This window comes from Lolium perenne, chromosome 1, assembly GCF_019359855.2.
Source record: "Lolium perenne isolate Kyuss_39 chromosome 1, Kyuss_2.0, whole genome shotgun sequence".
In the NCBI taxonomy this organism is placed as follows: domain Eukaryota; kingdom Viridiplantae; phylum Streptophyta; class Magnoliopsida; order Poales; family Poaceae; genus Lolium; species Lolium perenne.
Window position 1 is genome coordinate 260,188,475 of NC_067244.2, and position 8,344 is coordinate 260,196,818.

The window sequence follows — 8,344 nt, forward strand, 5'->3', positions numbered from 1 at the left end:
TCATGGAAAGCTTTCTAGCTCCCATGATGATCTTCTAGTCTCTCATGATTTGCTAAAGTTAGCTCATGAGGCTATCATGTCAAAGGTAAAATCGTGTAGGCCTCATGTGAATACTAGTACTACTTCTCAATATGCTATTTTGCCATGTGCTAGTGCTTTTAGTTCACCCACTCATGCTATTGACTCATCTTGTGGTGAACTACCTTCTATGCCTTGTTGCTCTACAATTCCATGTGCTAGTGCTACTAATTCACCCACCCATGCTATTTCTATATCTTGTGGTGAATTACATACCTTGCCTTGTTGCTCTAACAATGAAGCTTCCACTTCCTCTAGTACTTGTGTTGTTACTAACCATGTAGGGGAAATCGAAGAGCTCGAGGCCCAAGTCACTTCTTTGAAGAAGAACTTGGTAAAGGGTCATGAAGGGAAGCGATCCCCAAATGACAAGTGTGGACTTGGATTCAACTCCAATGACAAGAAGAAGTCCACCATGCACAAGCGGAAGAAGGACCAAGGGCATGTGAAGGACCCCGCCAAGATTGTGTGCTTCAAGTGCAAGATTGAAGGGCATCATGTTATATCGTGCCCCTTGAAGAAGAAGCCACTTGGCAAGAAGAAACAAGGGAAGCGGCCTCAAGATGGAGCTCATGGTCTACCTCAAGGCCAAGCTCAAGTTCTACCTCGACTTGAAGAAAGGCTCCTACCCAAGAAGGATCAAGCCAAGGCTCCCGTTGTGGAGAAATCAAGTGAGAAGAAGGAGAAGAGAAGAACATGCTACATATGCCATGAGAAGGGCCACATCTCCTCCTTTTGCACTATTGGTAACTCATCCAACCCTATCTTGATCGGTGGTGCTTATTCTCTTTGCAAGGATAAGGTTGGAAATGTGCTTGCCAAATATTTGGGCACTCAATGTGGTTTCTCAAAAGAACCATTTGGGTTGCCAAGCCTATTGTGACTAACTTCTTCGGACCCAACTTGGTTGGGGACCATCAAGCCAAAATTTGATCAATAGGTACATATGGAGGGCATGGAGGCTTGACTAGTTCATGAAGACTTAGGGGATCTTCATCATTCTTATTTCCTCAAGTCAAGTAGTATCCCTTTCATCCTTTACCCATGCACCTCCTTGCGTAACGAGTCCTCAACTCCATTACATTGAAAGTTACTCGCCCCTTTTACATGTGTTGGTTTTGTACCTTGCATGTGGTTGTGTATGTTGTGCCTCCTACTTGCTTATCTTGCTTGCATGCATATATATGTTGGGTGGCACATCATGTACAATTGTTCTTTGTCGAGCCTATTGCATCTTGTTGATATCTTAGTTGTTGGATCGTGTGAGAGAATTAATGGACTATCCCATTTTGGGGGAGTGATATGCTTTGTGCAGTTCACAATCCTAAAATGTGCGACATGATGAATTAAAATTCTATAATGTCCATTAATTATCTCACTTGGTTCTTATTTGCCTCTTGCACGAAAAATGTCTTTATCACATTATGGGGGAGTATTATGCTTTGTGCATCTTACAAGCCTAGAAAATGTGAACACTTGAGGTTATGTCACATAGAGTTGATATTTTAGATTATCTTGTTCCTATGTGACATGTTTGCTCAAACAAATCCCTTTTTGCCTAAAATGCACTTATTGCTATTATCTTTGATTTTGTCTTCCTTGCTTCTTTTGGATCTCCTTATTTCACTTGAAACTTTTTAGTGTTTTGATAAACAATGGTTGAGTGATGATCCCGCATTTGTGCATTTTGTATTCAAATGCAAAATTTTAAATAGTTCACTGATCTTGGGGGAGCTCTCCTATGCTTGTTAGAACACTCTCTTGTTTCAAGAATTGGACTTTGGAAGACAAACCTTTTCTTTTCGGACTTTTGTGCCATCATGAAAAGCGTTGAGAGTTTGGTTTATTTGGAACCTTGCTTTCTTTGGGAGTTGGTTATCTCATTACTTTATATTTGGTTTTATTTCCTAAAATGAGATAAGTCCTTGAGCATGCTTGTTTTGGATATCTTGCTCTATTTCTCTTGTACCTATCTTGTGTGTGCATGTTTCTTTGTGGATAAATATCTTCGTGATGTTGTCCACTTAGAGAGACTTATATACATGAGAGATGGTACATGTCTTTTGATATCCCTCTTTGTTGGAGTCCATTCCTTTATTCTTATTTGACTCTTTGATGGCTTCACAAAGATCTTGGTTATGAGTGCTTGTGTTACCCTATTTGTATCTTCGTGCACTCATACTTGTTTTTGGCACAAGCTTCGTTTTTTACTTGCCTCTTATTAAGCTTGTGTTTCTTTTTGATTCATTGGATTGCTTGCTTCATTTGTCGAAGCTTTATCACCTTCATATCCTCTTGCAATCTTTGTTCCTCAATATAGTTGGATTCCCTCCGGTATTCGTCATTGAATACGTGCATTTGATTTCACTCACATTATGAGAAATGCACACCTTATGGAGGAATTCTAACTATATTGGCCTTCCAAACCTTTCGTCCATTTTGGCAATCGATGCCCATGGGGGAGAAGTTTGGAGGGTTTGAGGGAATTGGTTTTGTTTGGTTCTTAAGCATTTGCCTCTCATGCTTGCATTTGTTGCTTTGCATGGTTGAATATTTAGAGGATATTCCGCTAGGCTTTAATTGCCGATATATGTAATGAAATTCAAGTTCATTCACACATGCATATATTATGGGGGAGTTTGTTCCAAATATTCAACTTGGGTTGTTTGCTAAATTCCATATTTAAGCCCTCTCAAAGAGATTGTCAACTATTACCAAAATGGGGGAGATAGAAAGAACATGGAGCCCCTATGTGTGGTTTTGGTAATTGATGACAATCCCTATGGACTAACGGTTGTGTTGAGAATCTATCATAGGTAGTGTCCATAGCCATGTGTCGGTTTCAAGTTTGCAAGATGGAGAAGATCGAGTACGATGAAGACGGTGTCGAAGAGAGACGAAGACGGGGTTGAAGATGAAGAGGGATGAAGACGGCGTAGAAGATGGACGAAGACGGTGGCGTGCGTACAAGATGGATGAAGACGGCGTAGAAGATGGATGAAGACGGTGGCATGTACAATGATGAAGAGGGTGAAGACGGAGCTTGCCGACTCGAGTGGAACGCGCAAGGACAAGGTTTGTGCTCGATAGGATAGGGGGTATCTCCTGGTCGCCCTCTTTCCAACAAATATGGTTTCACCTCATTTGGATCTTCCTAGCTCAAGATATCGCATTTTCCGTATCGTCATATTTGAAAAACGATAAAGAAAATGCTTTTTGGGCCGGACCGGTACTACCGCTTGAAGTACCGGTCCAAGTACCGCTTTCGGCTTCCAGGCTCACTCGACTCAAACCGGTACCTGACCGGTACCGGACCGGTAGTACCGTAACATAGTTACGGTACCGGACCGGTACCGGGCCGGTACTACCGCTGTCTCAGATCCAGATCTGCTTTTTTGGCATAAGCGGTAGTACCGCTCTGGGCATTTTCTGTCTGTTTCTGCTCAGTTTGCGCGCGAGCGGTACTACCGCTTTGACAAGTGGTAGTACCGCTCGGGCGCGAATCTGACCATGTTTCAGCCCCAACAGTCATATTTTTGGCCCCCTATTTATACCTCTCTTCCACCTCCGACCCAACTAGCTCTTCCCTTCCATTCTCTCTCCTCCATTGTTGACCTTGAAGAGCTTGTTCCTCCTCTTGGTCCCTCCACTATTTCTTGCATATTTTTGGGGGAAAGGAGAGAGGAGATCTTGATCTAGAGCTCCACCAATTGAATCCCTCTCCAAGTGAGGGGATCTTGGTAGATCTAGATCTTGGAGTTATTTGGTGTTTCTCCTCATATTTTGTTGTTCGTCCCTTATTCCCCCAATAGCTTGTGTAGCTTTGTTGGAATTTGGGAGAGAAGAACTTGGGCATCTTAGTGGTGTTCTTAGCCATTGCATTAGGTGCATCGGTTTGGGTTCTCTCCGGGGTTTCGGTCTCGTAGAGGGCGTGTTTGACCTTAGTGGTGTTGTTGCCTTCGTGGCCTTGTTACCTTTGTGGTGTTGTAGCCTTTGTGGCCTTGTAGCCTTTGTGGCCTTGTAGCCTTTGTGGCGTGGTAGCCTTTGTGGCGTGGTAGCCTTTGTGGCGTGGTAGCCTTAGTGGCGTGGTTGCCTTTGTGGAGTGTTCTGTAGCACCCTACCTTTTAATAAAGGCAAGATACATGTGTATAGTGCTATTCCCGGGATCACTGATAGCACACACATTACAAAATATAGTAATCATTGCAATAGTATCAAATTACTACATCGCTGATCCAAAGGGTAAAGTAAAAGCTTACAATTTGCATAGTCACATGGACTAGCTCCATAAAACCTTCAGAACAAACACAACGGAAAGTAAATCAGCAATGAGCCATCATCATCTTCATGTGCCACAGGCAGTCATGTTGGAATGTAGACTCGAGATCCTACCACGTACTTCTCCTCAGAAAATCCTGCATGTTTGAATATGCAGTCCCACGAATGGAGGTCAGTACAATGATGTACTGGCAAATGACACTTATATGGTGGCTGTTTTGGGCATGACTAGCTACATGATATTTGGCAAGTGGAGTTTAGGCAAATTTGCATAAAGCCAATTTTATCCTACATTTTATTTTAAAACAAAACTTTTGTAAAACTTGTAATATTGTCATAAACAGTACCATGGTTACATCTCCCATGTACTATCAGACAGTTACTACACATATTTTAACTTATTCAGAAAAGATGATGAGATTCCTCCGTACATTCCCTGCCTAGAAGCTTAAATTGTCCATAACCGGGGACACGGCTAAGATCTTAGGTTTACTCTCGAGAGGTTGTGCACTTTCACCTTACGACCCACCCCTCCAAAGAGAAGAATGAGACAAGATCTTTCAGAAGGAGGTTTCAGCCATACTAGCTAGACCCGTTCCCATTTACCTCCCCTTGTCTAGCAACCAAGTTGGACCTCACAACTTACTCAATCCCGGCAGAGCCCATAATACCATAAGGCTGCACTGGAAGCTACCTAAAACATGGAAGACATAATAATCTCTTTAACCCTGAGTGGCCAACCAACAAGTGCACTCTCAGGCGAAGACAACCACAATATGGCCCTGAGTAGCCGCTCAACATCCGCGCACCCTCAGGCGATGACAACCACAATGTGGCCCTGAGTAGCCACTCAACTTATGCGCACCCTCAGGCGAAGACAACCACACAATCCTGGGTTGACAGCCAAGTATGTGGTCCTGAGTAGCCGCCCACCAAGCAATACCAAATCCACCCAGGTGTTTCATTAAGGTTGTTAATTTTGATTCTCAATACTCACAATCCAGATAAATCGAAATCAGCATTGGCACTTTGTTATTGCTAGGCAAACTAAAAATCCCAGCAAGGGTTCATGGATGGCTACACACTACTAGGATTGATAAGCATAGCATAATTTTTGAAAACAAAAATCCTACCATGCATACTAGTTTGAAAACACTAATGCATAATAAAATAAGTAGGAATTGAGTGTCACTTGCCTTTTTGGTAGTCGAAGCGCGTTCACTTCTCTTAATCAAAATACGTGCCTCTCCGTACAAACTATAAAATAAAATATAGCACAACATAAACACACCATTCAACAACAATAAAATGAAATCAAGCAAACAACAAGTAGTTATTCATTGTGTTTTAGTCATCGGATAAAAAGATATGGCATGAGGTATGGCTTGCAAGATATGAGTTGGAGATATTGAACAGATGGGTCAAATACTTGGAAGTGAAACAATTATCTAAGTTAAGTACTTAGAAGGAAATGATTGATAGGAACCTATGGTCAATGGTTGTTTGCTACTCAAGATTGGGTAAATGGAACGATCCATGTGATAGAACCACATGAGTCTCGAAATGGCGCAACTCAAAATATCGTTTAATAAAGTGTGACAACACTTACTAAGATAGTATGAGTTACACATAGGCTTGGGTATGAACTAATGATATTTGGAATTACTCAAATTACTCATTTGTAAGTTGAATGGTTTTAAACTAGTCAAAGGAGTGAATGAAAAACAATTTGGATAGACACGTTATTGATTCAAGATAGAGTGTCTAGTGGTATTGGTGTGTGGATGTGATCATAAGTTTCACCTTCACAAAAGAATCACATTGGGAAAGGATTATAGAAATCGATAATGGGCGTATACTCAAATTCTCATATTTGAATTTGAATATTTGCAAAGTGATTCAAATATTTTGGACAATGGTGCTACTAGATGGAGTACTGTAAAACAAGACTTATGCAATTGGGTTCACTCCAAAAACATTTTTAAAACTCAAGTTATGACCGGATTAGTGATTTAAATGAATTTCAACGCAACAAGTTTGTGCACATAACAACTTTGATATTTTATGATTTCATGATGTTCCACATGTTCTAAGGATTCCAGAGACTATAAATTTGTTAATTTTGGACCAGTAGATTATTTGATATAATTTTTATAGTGAAAAAGGATTAATTAAATCATTTGAATTATGATTCGAAAAATATTACATAACGTATACAGTATTCTTGTATATTTGGATTCTACATGTTATGAGCTTTCCAACGATATAAAATTTGCAAAATTTGGACCTCTGGATGATTTTATATCGATTTTACAAGTTGGACATGCAATCTGAAATTTAAAATTAAATTTGAAACGAGTTTGACTGACTTTGACTGAGGCGCTGACTGTACTGCTGACTGTACCGCTGACTGTACTGCTGACTGTACCGCTGACTGTACTGTTGACTACAGTTTGACTTTGACCAGACTGAGTTGACTATGCTGATGTCATGATGATGTCATAAGGGCTGACAGAAAAGTTTGCTCAGATGGAAAAACTTTCTACATCAAAATTATATAGAATTAATAGATCTATCTAACGCACAAATTATTTTTCAAAACGGATTAATGAGTTTCACATGATCTGGATTATACCTTATAAGATCTGAATCTTGTAACCCAGATTTCTTCCTGCTCGGTGAACGAAACAAGGTGAGACTTGCGGCAATTGAAAGATCTTGACGAGAGGAACAACTTCCGTGTTGAGCACATGACGATTCAGGATCGTTTCGAAACTCGATTTGACTCCGGTTGACTCGAAATAGATCTGTAGATGAGCGAAAATTGGTACTTTAAATCGAAAAACTTCCAACATGAAAGTTGTAGAGAATGATTAGATCTACAAACTCACCAAAGGAATTTAGATTTCGTGGAACGAGCAAGAACTAATTGAAGATTCCCTTTGTCAGGTCTGACGCCTTGTAATGCGAAATTCTCCGTGTATGGTGGATGAAAAGAGATGAGATTGGTCGGGATTGAAAGATCTCGACGAGATCTATAACTTTTGTGTAGAGCCCGAAGCGATTTGAGGTGGTTTGGATGGTCAAATCAACGAGTTAAGATTTCGCTGATCTAGGTTTCGGAAATAGCAAAGGGAAAACGAAACTGCGACGTGGTGGTGGCTTTATATAGGCTATAGGTCGGTGGAAAATGTGGGCTTTGAAGTTAGGAACGCGTAGAAATAAACGGATCTGAATTCGGAGTTGTGTAGCTCAAGAAAAGTGCGTTTAAGTGGAGATAACTTTTCTAAATACGGGATTCTTTTGTTGCGGATGGCTGGCTCGGTCGGCCGGGCTGGGCTTGGCCGCGTGCTGGGCCGCTCGGTCCGGTTGGCCGGCCCGATTTTTTTTTCTTTTTTTTCTTTTTCTTTTCTTTTTTTTTCTCTATTACTTGTTTCTTTTATAAAATTAGTTTCGTAATTCGGATTTGAGTGAATTAAATTTTTATAAGTTTGAAAAAATATTTTGCTTAACATAGGACAACAAAAGACTTAAATTTTAAAAATTGTTATTTTATACCATTTTATTACTATTATGCCACTATGGCTATATGAGATGGTTTCAACAAATGCCTACCAAACCAGTTTATAAAAAATTGTAAAAATCAAAATAGTGTTTTAGATCAACAAGAAATCCGTTTAAAAATTCTGTAGCACCCTACCTTTTAATAAAGGCAAGATACATGTGTATAGTGCTATTCCCGGGATCACTGATAGCACACACATTACAAAATATAGTAATCATTGCAATAGTATCAAATTACTACATCGCTGATCCAAAGGGTAAAGTAAAAGCTTACAATTTGCATAGTCACATGGACTAGCTCCATAAAACCTTCAGAACAAACACAACGGAAAGTAAATCAGCAATGAGCCATCATCATCTTCATGTGCCACAGGCAGTCATGTTGGAATGTAGACTCAAGATCCTACCACGTACTTCTCCTCAG

At 40.3% G+C, this 8,344-nt stretch overlaps 1 long non-coding RNA gene across 1 annotated transcript; it reads right to left on the reverse strand.

Moving 5' to 3' along the window:
- Nucleotides 1-4,207: 4,207 nt before the first annotated feature.
- LOC139835534 (uncharacterized) lies at nt 4,208-7,158 on the reverse strand. The gene is made up of 3 exons (XR_011751206.1): nt 6,992-7,158; nt 5,553-5,613; nt 4,208-4,493 (listed from the first exon to the last, which is right to left on the reverse strand). It is a non-coding gene; the product is annotated as an uncharacterized lncRNA (long non-coding RNA).
- Between the last annotated feature and the right edge of the window lie 1,186 nt (nt 7,159-8,344).